This window comes from Fukomys damarensis, unplaced genomic scaffold (genome assembly GCF_012274545.1).
Source record: "Fukomys damarensis isolate Sample0158 unplaced genomic scaffold, DMR_v1.0_HiC HiC_scaffold_1, whole genome shotgun sequence".
Classification (NCBI taxonomy): domain Eukaryota; kingdom Metazoa; phylum Chordata; class Mammalia; order Rodentia; family Bathyergidae; genus Fukomys; species Fukomys damarensis.
The window spans coordinates 5624173-5637583 of record NW_022900913.1 but is presented as its reverse complement, the minus strand read 5'-3'; the positions used below and the strand labels follow the sequence as shown (position 1 = coordinate 5637583).

Here is a 13411-nt window from a genome sequence, read left to right as displayed (position 1 = left end):
AATGCAGCCCTTCTTCCTGGCAGAAACCCCCTGAGCCTGGTCTTTGCTGGACTTTTGGTCTTCTGAGCTCTGACCAGCATCTCCCAGCCTAAGCTCCACTTCTTCTCCAGCATCTCCAAACCTTTTTAACTCTTCCCCTTCCCACAGTTCACTTGAGGCGTGTGGCCAGGTGATGTCACAGCAACAACCCTACTCCCAGTACCAAATTGTTGTCTTAATTACTTTTTCTCATTCCTGAGAAAAAAATACCTGATGCCCAAAGCTAAAGAGGGAAGGTTTATTTGCTTACAGTTCATAGAGATTTCAGTCCATAATTACTGGCTCCAAGGCAGGGTGACAGAAGGGCAACAGGTCATGGGGACAGAAGACAGCAAAAGCAACAAGAGACTTAGCAACATACTTGTATTCCTTTTATCTTTTTCAGACTACTTAACATGGGTAGCACTCATTCCCTTAATCCTAGTGCCCTGGGGCCTACGCTCACTATGAATCAATCACACACTCTAGGTTCAGCCACCTCTAAAAAAGCGTGAGGCTTTGGGGGACATCTGAACACCAGCCATAATAACACACGAAGGCAACATTTTCATGTCTATCCATATGAGTCAAATAGCATAACTTTATTTTGAGGCTTAACATAATTTAAATTGCAGGAATGCAATAGTTAATGCACCGTTATATACATCTCAAATGGATTCATTTTCAATATCACTTTGTTGTAGAGCTGTCAATAAGTGTCACAGTAAGCAAAATAATGAAGAAAAAAATTCCAAATTAATGATAAACAATATATAAGCAGTCTATGATTAACAAATATAGCATGGAATAGGTGTATTATAAAATGTGTTACTAGGTTATTAAAACAAAAATACATGTCCCTTAAAAATTCACACACTGTCACTCCAATACCACAGAATGTAACCATATTTAGAGATTATTTCCTTAGAAAAATCAAGGAAATTTAGAGACAGACAGGTAATGGACAAATATCATGTGGCATGAAAGTTAGAAGTCATCATGAATCTTTAAGAAAACTAAGGAAAGCCAGATTTTCACCCCACCCCCAGGAGCTGGGGGAAGCAGGGAAGAGGCCCTTCTTCACCGCTGTGACTCTGGTGGAGCCAACCCTCTGACCTGTGAATCTTGGATACTTGGTCTCCAGAACTAGGAGGCCAGTTGTGGCTGCTGCTTAAGCCACAATTTAAGGTGGCGGCACTTTGTTGTGGGAGCCCCAGGAAAGTGACTCAGTAAGTAGTATTGAATTTTCTTTAGTACACATGATGAAGAAATAGACTGTACAGTTCCTGATTATTCAGCTAACCTGGGGGCTATTATTTATTAACTCTTTCCTATTTATTATTTTTAAATTAATATTCAGTTATTGAAGTAAATACTAATGATGATAATAAATAAAACAGGGAGCTGTTGTTGCTTGTCAGACACTGTTTTAAATGCTGTAAGTATAAGAGTTCATAGATGACCTTATTAGCACTGATTTACAGGAAATTGAGTGGCTCAAGTTTACTTGTATGGTAAGGGGTAGATTCAAGGCATGAACGCAGTCTGTGTGGCTCTGAAGTTTGTGATTCCAACTGGAATGGCACATTATCTCCTGGGGAATGAGTCATACAGATCTCACTGTCCTCCCTAGACAACTTCAAGCTCAAAAGTGGCAGCATTTGTGAAGCTGGGATCACAACAGATATTTGCAGGACACTGCCGTGTCTCCCTGAAAACTGAAAAATATGGTTATCAAATATTTATATCATACTGTTGTACATATTCACATTCTTTCACGTGGTTTTAACCATTTACCTTATTTCAATAATTTGCCTGTGTTTCAAAACACACACACACACACACACACACACACACACACACACACACACACGCACACACACGCACACACCAACCCATTACCTTGGTCTATTATTTCTGTTAAAATCAAAGTCTTATTAAGGGAGAAAATTTTATAATGGTCATTTATATAACCACATCTCAATGAATGACAGTACTTGTATTTTGGGAGTGTTATCTATGCAATTTATGAAGTTCATTTCTGCTAAAAGATACCAACACACACACACACACACACACACACACACACACAAAAATACACCCAGCGGCACTGTCTACCCATAACCATATGCAATTATTTTTGAGGAAATCAGAGTAAAAACGTCAGTCACCCATTCTGGTATTTGTGGAAAGTATTGAAAATGCCTCACTTAAGATACTGGTACATGGAACCTAATGAACATTATTAGCAGGCGCTGTGATCCAAATGCTTGTTTCTTTCCCAGATCCATTTGTGGGAAGGCTGATATTCACAGCGACAGTGGTAGAGGCAGACTCTGGGTGGTCCTTGTAAGTGTGATTCATGTCCCTGTGAAAGAGGCTGGAGGACTCTTGACCTTGCTGTCCTGTGAAGACACGGAAGGCTCTGTCAGCCAGAAAGCAGGTCCTCGCCACATACTAACTCTGCTCTGATCTTTGACCCCCAGCCTCTACAACTGTGAGAGATAAATTCCTTTTTTATTCAGGCTGCCTAATTTATGATACCAACAATTTATGAAGACCAACAACACTAAGACATAGAGTTCCTTTGAGGTTATCAGTTTGGACTCACTCCTCAGTGTGAGGGGTGACTGAGAGCCTCTCCCCAGGTCCATAGCTCTCTGCTTTAGACCTGGGTGTCTGTGCTTCAAAGGGCCTATATTTCCTGCAACATGACCTGCAATTTCCCAAAGTCTGGGCTTCTTACTTCCTTTCTCTTTTGCTCAGGAGAACTTCCAATGGCTCAGTGAAAAAGCATTTTAAGTTTTCTACCTGATAATACTATAATGTAAGCTCTTAGTGTGTAGAGACATGATTTTAAATTTATAAAGAAAAATCCCTAAAAATTATAAATTACCCATGTTCAGTACTGAGAATAAATATGTATGGAGGCAGACTACATGGCTTGAGTCTTTCTTATAAGGAATATAATAGCTCCGTTGTTATAGAACTGACAACATTGGAAATTATAACAAGTTAAAGTTAAGAGTTTATCACAGATTGAAGCTCTATTTTTTGTCTTTACAGCCTTCATCCTTTAAACTATCATACACTATATACATTGTCTGAAATATGTAAAAATAAAAATGTATAAATTCTTCTACCCTTTTTATCCCTCTTATATAAACTATATTAATAAAATATTCAGATACCATTGTATCACTTAATATACCTTTGGCAGTAGATAGCACCAAGTGCTTGAGACAACATAATTATTTTTATTTCAGTGGCTCTTAATTCGCTGGCCAAAAGAAGTCAATAAGGACCCTGAATCCTTTCTTTGTCCTCTCTGTGTTCTTCCCCTTGGTCCTTGAACTACCTCTACTATGAGTAGAAGAGGACTATGCATTTCAGGTATCATAGCCAATAAACAATAGGTACTTTCTTCTGAGGATCTCTTTTTCATTAAAAAGAATCCTTTCCTCATGCCCCAGCAGACTGTCCTTCACATCTCCCTGGAAATAACCATCACATGCCATTCTTACATAAGCCATTGCCAGTAAAAAGGATCCTCAGATAGAATTAGACCTGAATTTAGCCCAGATCCATATGAGAGATAGATATGTAAAAAGCAGGGATTGATCTACCTGCAAGATCGGAAAACACATTTGGAATAAGCAACCAATGATGTGGCTTCCAAACTCTGCTACGTAAGGACCGACTACTCACATGGAAAAGTGTTGGCACTCAGAAGAGCAAGAGGATAGGAAGAGGATTCTCCTTCTCCTTTGATTTCCAGCTGTTCTCCATCTTTGTACATACAGAGACCAGAAGCCTGCCAGGTTTCTCCAGCAGCATCACCACCTTCTTCATCTGCAGAAGGAAGCTCTGCCTCTCCTGGTGGAGAAAATGGAGTGTGATTGGCCTATGGCCGAATCTTTTTTCTGTGTGCTGTCATTTTTTCAAGGGTCTTCTTGCTGCTGCTGTTTCCTTGGACTCTAATGAGTGCTCCTTGTCAATTAGTTTTAAGACATGCTCAAGTCCTTTTATTCCCAAGCAATACAACCAACAAGATGCACTGCCTGCAGACATCTCTCACTTGTTCCTTGCTTTTGTGAAGCCAGTAAATAAAACTTCTATTCTCTGTGAGTATTCAACCAAATCAGCTACAAGGCAAGAGACCTAGTCAGACCTGCTTTTCACTGAGCTGCCTGGAGAGAATGGGTTCACAAAGTCCTGAGCAGAAACAGGAGCTTCCAGCCTTCATCCCTTCCTCCCTGGTGTGTGGAATGAAAATTCTGTGCTTTGCATTCAAAGGTCAGGAAAAGGAATAAGTAAGGACTGTCTCCCATCACCTGCCACCTTCTGCTTCTCCTTTTTCTTCTCCTCCTTCATCTTTGTGGTTCTGAGGACTGAACCCAGGCCCTTCACACAGAGCTACATCCTGCACCCTTTTAATTTTGATTTAGACAGGGTCTACCTAAACTGCCCAAATCGGGCTCCACTTGCAACCTTCTTGCTTCAGCCTGCTAGAGTGCTGTAATTTACAATTAGCCCATCACCTGCCTCCTGTTCTCACGCAAATTTCTTAAGAGAGATTGACTTAAATATTCTGCTTTGAACACTTTCTTAACACTCTAGGCAGTGCTGTCTCATCTTCACCACTGTATTTCTCTTCAGACTCTCAGCACTTAGCTGAACAGATCTTCCCTGTGAGAACAATGTCCAGTGACAAAGCTGGAGAAAGGACTTTTCAGCTTTTATCTATCTTAATTGGCTGCTTGGAAGGATTTGGATCATTGCCTTGGAGCATCAGAGAAAGCACCACTATAGCAGTCATCCGTGACTCAGGTCTGCATTTCCGTTCTTCCTCAGGTGACCACCCTGTCTCTTACATCTCTGGAAACATTTGCCTCCTGAGCCTTTCAGCCCCATTTGCATCACCTTCTCTCTCCTTCTCACTGTGGAAGCTTTTCTTGACTTCCTCACATCTGCTGCAGCTCTGCCTTCTTCCCCAACATGTATAACTGTGGACCAGTGTGCAACCTTTCCAGTGTAATGTTCCCCCAGGAGAGTCTAGCAGGACGAGTGAGTGGGTGCTAACAGGATGAGGGCTTCTGGGAAGTCATTACACTCTCCCTGGAGCTGCTACAGACAAATTTTGAGGGACAGAGCCCTTAGTATTGGGCACTATCTGGGGTTATGAGATAAACTGTGCCCAGCCCTTCTCCCCAAATGTCCCATACCAGGCAATGTGCTTGGAGCTTTTCCTACCCAGGCCTTCAGTTTTACTTCCATTCTCCATCCACCATGCACTTGTAGTCCAACTGTCCACTTCTTACAGTTCTTAGCATGGTCCCATAACTCAAACCTGCCACTGCAATGTCTTACTTTCTGAACACAACCTTATTCTTTTTTTTTTTTTAATTTCAAGAGTCAAATTTGACTTTTGATCTTAGGCTTATCAGTCTTATTTTCATCACACGATTCTTCTTCCTTCTCCTGTCATTATAGAATTGCCTGGAAGTCTTGTTTCCATGCACACTAATTATTAGCGTGGCCCCTTTCATTCACCAGTGTCCTGGCTAGTGTAGCAGTTATGTGTACTCCCAAGTAAAGAACACATATTCTACATCCTTCACCATGGAGAATATCCATTCCATAGAACATGGAGCACTGCATAAAACAACAACCATACACTCAGAAGGATCCCTCAACAAACGTTCGCTTTGACCTTGGCTTTGTGGGGTTCATCTAATCTGCAGTGGGTCAGAAGACTGTGCTACTCATGCATCTGTGAGGCCCCGGTGGGCTCACCTGGGATGGGCTTGTTTAGTTCAAATATGGTGTCTCTACTTTGTTCCATGTGGCTAATTTTGGCATGTCCCTCTGTGAAGGAACAGATATGAGGGAGTGAATGAAACCAACACTTTTCCAAAACTATGTCAACCCTGCCGACAAGGCAAATTCCATCACCAAAGTCAGGATGGAAGGGCTTTGGGCAGTAAGGGGCAGAGTCACTGTTATAGGGACAAAGGGAGAAGCAGAACAGTTGTGCAGTCAGCACACCACACAACCCAGTGAAAACCATCACTAACATCCCCGGGTGCTGCTCCTGTGGTCTCAGGGGTGGGGGGACTGCACTTTCTATTTATGGGATCTTTTTTGAATCTCTTTGTGTTTCTTAGGCAAAATACTGATTGGTTAGAATGATATGCTGATTAAATTCTTCAAAATATTGAATGAAAGTATAGCAAAATGGGAGCTCTGGCCACAGGCTTAGAGAAGGTACAGTCACTGCTGTGTCTTCCAATGTTGACAGGATACTTCAGTCTGGAGCTACCTAGGGATTGCAGGTCCTCCAGGGAACCTTCTTGCTCACGGCACTTTTTGGCAGGAATGGTTGTAGGCCCATCCAAGTGGAGGAAATTCTGCGTAAGTGTTCACTAAACTTCTTATAATCCCAGTTGTGTCATCCTGTTACTACAGAGCAAGTATTTTTTGATGGATGCAGAGACATCCCTGTGGGAAGGGGGACCGTTTTGTTCTAACCCCTGAGTTCTGGGTATAGAGTTAACTACTTAGCAGTGTTGTTTTTCTAGCTAGCCGAATGTCATTTGCTAACATACCGTGCCCCACGCACGCACAGCTGCTCCTTCTGGTTGTGTGTCTGGGAGGCTCACACATGGGGTAGGTGTGAGTGCATAGCCCGGCAGCGCCAGCCTCGCTTGGGCAGCTGTCTTCCTCTTCCTCTCCTCTGGCCTCTCCACCCCATGGCCAGCCTGCTTTTCTTTCGATTCAGCTCTCACAAGTCTCCCACATGTCCCTCTTGTTTTCCTTGAAGGAGCCTAGTTCTCCTGAATGCATTGGCCAGATCCTTGCCCATTTCCTCACCAACTGTGTCAGTTCTGATTTGTTCCTTTTTGTTCCTCTTGGGTAGTGAATGCTCCAGTGAATTTTCATTCTTCTCTAGCATCTGTTTTCTCCTCTCACCTTTATCAGCACCGTAGATCATGACACTTACCTCCCCGATCTTAGTCAATGTTGTGTTCAAAGCCAAAAACAATCTCCACTTCAAGTTTGGCAAAGCCAGAAACCCTGCCTCTGGCCCCGTCACTTCCCCTCTGTCATCTTCCCTTTCTCTCCACTTGGCCACTCAGCTGTAGCTGCCCTGGCCTCCTGACTCTTTCCTCACAGTGCCAGACATTAGTGTTTGCTCTCCCCTCTCCCTGTGCAGTGCTACTATCTGTCTTCAGCTGAAACACCCCTCTCCAAAGTCCCTCTCCAGATGGTGCCTGTGACGGCAACTTTACTTGCCCTCCAGCACCCATGATACCCTTAGGTATTCACATCTCTCTTACTATTTCCTAGCATACCCTGTGATTTACCAGCTCTTACGATTATTGCTATTGTGTGTCTCACACTTCTCGATTGGGAGTTCCACAAGATCAGCTCTTTGCCTCTCTTCATTTCTTTGAATTATCCTAACAACTGAGCCTACAACAGTACTAAGTGCTGCTGTTTTCTGAATGTATTTTTTATAATTTAAATCTGAAATGTTCCCCCAAGGCCCATCTAAAGGCTTGGACCTCAGTGTGGTGATTCTGGGTAGTGGTGAACCTTTAAGGGATGAGCTTGCTGGAAGGAAGTTGTCCCTGGGGCTGGGGCTATGTAGCTGATGTTTAAGACCAGGACCCTTCCTGTCTCTGCCTTTCTCTTTCCAGCTGCTGTGAGATGAGCACCTTGCTCACGTGCTCCACCACAATTGCTGCCTCACCCCAAGCACAAAAGAACAAGTTAGTCATCCACAGATGGAAACCTCTGAACTTGGAGGGAAAATGACTTTATAAGTTGATTATCTTCTGTTTGTTTTTTTTTTTCTCACAGTGACAGAAAGCTGACTTACACAGGATAATTTAATGACTGTTTTATGAGTTTTTTGAGGATCACAATGACATCCTGCTCATTTGAATGTCTAGAACCGTACTTAAAACTTGAAATGTTGTCCAGACTCAATAGATTCAGGATAAATGAAAAACAAATTATATTGAGAATCTGCAGAAATTTTAAAGATGTTATTTAACAATGAAAGGAGGGGAAACAAAACCTCTACAATTAATTACCTGGCAGGAAATGGCAGATCATTCTGTTTCAAATGAAATAGGGATGAAAACATTAACAAATCGTATCGCACCATTCTTTGCAATCTGCATTGTCAGCTGCTTCTCACCAGTTATGTATTAAGGACTGTTGAGTCATCCAGGGATGCCACTAGAGGAAGTGAGAATACCAAGTTATGTGGTTGGTAATTAATCAGAGTCTCAAAATCAAATCCTTTCTGTGACAGAATCACTCTAAAAACAAATGAATGTGCTTAGCGATGGACTCGTACTAGTCCAGTGCTTTTAATCGGTTAATAGCTCCTGTAAAGGATTCTATAAGCCGGGATTATGGAAAATAAGTAAATATTCAATCGATAATCCTTAAAAGGCAGGTGTAAAGCTTGCCTTCAAATACACACAAATTCAGGAAATAAGAATGAGATTTCCAAATATGAATGAGAGGTTGGACTCCTCAGAACATAGTGACCACATGTTTGTTGACAGAGTGAAAAATCGGTGGGAACTTGGAAAAATTCTTTACAAGTCTTTGACGACTCAACACAGGCATTGGTTTCATCTACATTAAACAATTGTAAATTTGTTTTCTACTTGTAGAAGAACCATTACTAACCTGTCCACAGTTGTCCTAATGAGCTTCCACTTTTTCTCTTTTGAGTGTCCTGACCTCATCCTGAAATCTTGTGTGAGATCCACTCACCACCTGTCTACGAGTATTCTTATTTCAACAAAATAATGTCAGGAGCTGTTGTGTTGTTTAGTAGACTATTAAACCTGCTTAATGTGTCCATGCTTTAAGCACTTTGAAGACATGAGCTAAGCATGAAACAGACTCCTTTATGGAATAAAAATAACAATTAGCTTTCTAATGGTTAAATTTGACTTACTCGGAAGAAAAAAAATCCTCTCTGCCCTTACACAGAAATCCTTCCTGTTTAATGTGAAGAGAGGGGCTCTGTGGAGCTGAGCACCCTCCCAGAGACCTCACTCAACAGCCAACCACAGCCAGGATGGGTGACTGTGGTGAGTGCAGTGGACCCTCGAAAGCCCTCTGGCAGAACCCTCACCCACCAGGGCCCCTGTGGTGTGAACCACTTATACTCCGTGTTACCCAGCCCAGTGTCATTTGCTAACACATATTATACATAGAAGTGGACTGTGGAACAAGCCATGGAAACACAAGTGCAGATTAGCAAGTAAATATGTTTTTATGAGAAATCTTCAGACCTTAACTCAGAGGTGAGGAAGGACCACAGCATCAAAACAAAAACCAAGAGCAGGCTGGCTGTGTATTGTATCACCAGGAAAGAATACACCTGTCATCTACAGTCCTCTCTGTGTTGCTCCAAAGTGAGGTGCATCCTCCTCATTGTACAGACAAGAACACTGAGGTTAAAGGAGGTTCAAACACCCAAGGGAGCCCAGCATAAGAAAAGATTTAAAAACTCATTGCTGGAGCCTGTTGATATCACTCGCTCCTGGCTATCTCTTCTTTAGTCAGGACAGTTTAAGGGACATCAAAACCACAACCTTCTTTACTTTGTCTCACATCCAAAATTTTAAAAATATACTGACTCACCATAATAAGGTGACTCATGATGCATTTTATGAAAGAGCCCTAGAGACATGCTTGATTCCTGAAGGTCTGCTTAGATAATGAATGAGCTGGGATCAATCAGGCCAATACAGAAGAAGTGACACATTTAATACATCTCACACTGTGTCCATACATTTGGAAAAAGACACCAAGGGACCGATTATATTGATGTTCTACAGTAGTGTAGTGTTCGAAAATACTGTAGCATTCTTTCTCGATCATGAATTTACCAAGTCTTAAATGCCTTAAAATTAAAGAATCACAAAGTCCCATGAAAAATGTGTACTGGTCAGTTTCTGGTCATCATGCCATAATATCTGGCATTTTAGTTACTCTCTCAATGATGGGACAAAATACCCAACAGGCATCAATTAAAAGAGGAGAGGTTTATTTTGGTTCACAAATTAAGGGGCTTTCAGTCCATAGTCAGTTGGCTCCAGGACAGTATACACCATGGCAGAGGAGAAACAGGTCATGGTGTGGCAGGTAGATGCAGCAGTCCTTAAGGAAAGGTCATCCCACCATAGCCCATTCCTCCCACAAGTCTTCACCTCCCAGCATCACACCCAGATATAAGCCCATCAGTGAACAAATCCAGTATCAGACACCCATAATCCTGTCACATCCCTAAAGCCCCACCTATGAACACATGAGGCTTTGAGAGGACATCTAAGCATAGGCCATAGAAGAATCCAAAGGAAGAAAGGCTTACTTTGGCTCATGGTTTCAGAGGTTTCAGTTCACTTTCTGCAGTTCATCACTGTGGGCCTGAATTAGGCAGAACAGTATGGTAGAAGTGTGTGGCAGAGCAGAGTGCCCCACTTCAGGCCAAACAGGAGGACGGAAGAAGGGCTCTGGAGAGAGAGACCCAGCAAAGGCACGTCTTCAGTGACCTACTCCAACCAACTGGGCCACGTCTTCTAGCAGCCAGTTCAAGTATGAGCTCACACGTGGGTGCACCAGTGAGATTATAGATCTGATCATCCTTCTGAATGGATTGGCTAGATTGGGGGGGGGGTCAACCCATGAAAACATGATCCCTTGGGGATATTTCATATTTAACAAGGGAAAGCTTTTTACTTGTAAGTCACTTTGAAGACTGAGTTAAACTTTGCATTTCAAATGGAATGGCTTAATGAGCCCTTCTTATTTAGTAGCTATCTCCTTTTCTCTAGAGTAATATCATGAAAGAAAGGGGATAAACTTGTGTCCACACAATCACAGGAATAACAATCGCATGAGGCTAGATCTAGAACTATTTAACAAAATCTGGAGCATTAAGCCTGGAACTGACCATAATTTAACACAAAATATACATATCATTCTAAAGATCTTCAAGGCATTGCACAGAAATGTGCTTTCGTTGATATATCAAGTCAGGAAAATGGTTAAACATCCAATTCTGTAAGTAGTGACTTTGAGTTTAAATTTTTAACTTTCCAGGCACAATAATAATATTCCATTTCCAAAACAGCCTTAAGCAATAGGCAGGGAAATAATTGGAAGGTCAGCACTTCCCCTGCTTCTCCAAGCTGCCAGTGGGAGAAAGACACAGGAAAGTGGAGCAGAGGAGGCTGTGCAAGGGCTGGGAGGACGCAGCAGTCTTGTGCTGCCTCTCTCTGAGGATGCTGCAGCAACCGGGAAAGGGAGAGTGAGGAAGAGAAAAGCAGAGTAAGGAGATGCAGGAGGGCTGCCAAGGGACATCCAGAAAGCTGCTGGCTGAAGACTGGCTCCAGCCCCACACCCAGAGGCCAAGATCAGCCCTGCACTGAACATTAATCCTACTGCGGTGTTGGCGGAGTTACACAGCACAGATTCGGGGCCTAGCTTGGACACCACCACAGGACTGAGAGCACCAGAGGAATCTCATTGTTTTGCCACTGTTGTTGTTGTCATCATCGTCATTGTCATTGCCTGCTTTTTAAATTTTGTTTTCCTTTTATTGTCTTTGTTTTAATTACATAGGTTTTTACTTTAATTGTTGTGTTTTGTTTGTCCTTCTCTCTTTCCTCAACTGTCCCTCTACTAAGGGGAAATTCTTGGCATACAAATTCCTGGTTTATGTTGGGTTTTGTTAAATACTTCTAGCTCTTGCTCCTGTGGTTAAAGATACCTAATTAATAGTTATCACAGCTTGCCAGCTCCTAGGCTATGCCTGATGCTATTGTTATTACTAATTGTACTACTTTACCCAGGATATCATACCTGTAAACAGTTGTTCTCCCTTGTATGACAGAGCTGTGATTGTCTGGGGTTGTAATCATCACCCGAGTCCAGTACCAAAGGACCAGACGCTGAGCCAAACAGACAGCAACTTCTCATCCCTAATAAATTGGGAAGGTAGGATCTTGGGGCAGATACAAAGGTCAAGAGCCAACTAAACCTGGAACATATCTCTGAGGAATAGATATTTCCAAGGGAAGCTTTGATCCTGGTGATTAAGTTACCAACCATAAGGAATTTATAAGCTTCAACACAGAAAACTAATTAAACTTTAAAAAAAAAAAGAAAATGACAAGACATAGAAGCAAAATGCAAGCCCAGATTTCCAGCCCAACCAAGAAAAGTGCAAGGGACAATGGAGTAGAAGAAATCAAAAGTTACACACCTGAATTTCTTGAAATGATAGGAGTAGCAAACAAACAAACAAAATAAACAAACAAGAAACAGATGAATGAGGCTACAGAGAAAATCAGATAAGAAATAATCTCTCAGATAAAAGAATGGATAATGATCAAAGTTAAGGCCTTGATCAGAGAATCTTGAGGAGACACAGATTTAAAAAAAAAAAAAGAGGAGCTTTGGAAAATCACTTCTTGGCCTTTTGGCTAAGAGCAAGTATAGGAAAATGTAGGAAACCATGAATGCCCAACCTAGGAAAGCAATGAAATCCATAAAACAGATTCTAACAGATATCCAGGAGATTTAAAAATTCCTTTTAAATTATACACAATCTTATGAACAGAGATAGGACAGAATATCAGGTCTACAGGACAGGACTGTGGTTAGCAATGATGAAAAGATAGAATTCTAAAAATAGCAAAGGTCCATGAAAAATCAATGCAATAGCTGCAAGATGATGCAAAGAAAAACAACATAAGTTTGATCAGAGTCATTGAAGAAGCAGGGGACTGCACAAATTATACACACACACACACACACACACACACACACTGTGTACAGAAGTAATGACAGAAAACTTCCCAAGCATGAAAAAAATCGACATACATATAAATGAGGCATGACTAATTAGTCATGACTAAAATAATCTACACCTTGGCATATAATAAAGATCCTAGAAATTCAGCACAAGAACAGAACATTAAAAGCTGCTAGAGAAAAGAAATAAATCACCTGTAAAGAGAAGCATATCAAAATTACAGAAGACTTTACAACACTAACCCTAAGTCAAGAAGAGCTTGGAGTAAAGTATTTCAGGTCTTGAGAGAAAACAACCTCCAACCCAGATTGCTGTAACCTGCAAAATTATCTTTCAAAATCACTGGAGAGTTAAGATGCTTTCAGGACAAAGAACAACTGAAGAAATTCATGACCAACTAAACCAGCTCTCCAAAATGTTCTGAAGGATAGTTTAGAAAGAGATAGAGAAGACTACAATCTCACAAAAAACATTAGAAAGACTCCACCAGGTAAGACAACCAACTAAACAGAGGAGAAAGACAAGAAACCAACAAGA

General features: G+C 41.6%; 1 long non-coding RNA gene across 1 annotated transcript; it reads right to left on the bottom strand.

Moving 5' to 3' along the window:
• Positions 1-2100: 2100 nt before the first annotated feature.
• LOC104873831 lies at positions 2101-8177 on the bottom strand. Its single transcript, XR_783599.2, has 3 exons — positions 8121-8177; positions 3727-3894; positions 2101-2423 (listed from the first exon to the last, which is right to left on the bottom strand). It is a non-coding gene; the product is annotated as an uncharacterized LOC104873831 (long non-coding RNA).
• Between the last annotated feature and the right edge of the window lie 5234 nt (positions 8178-13411).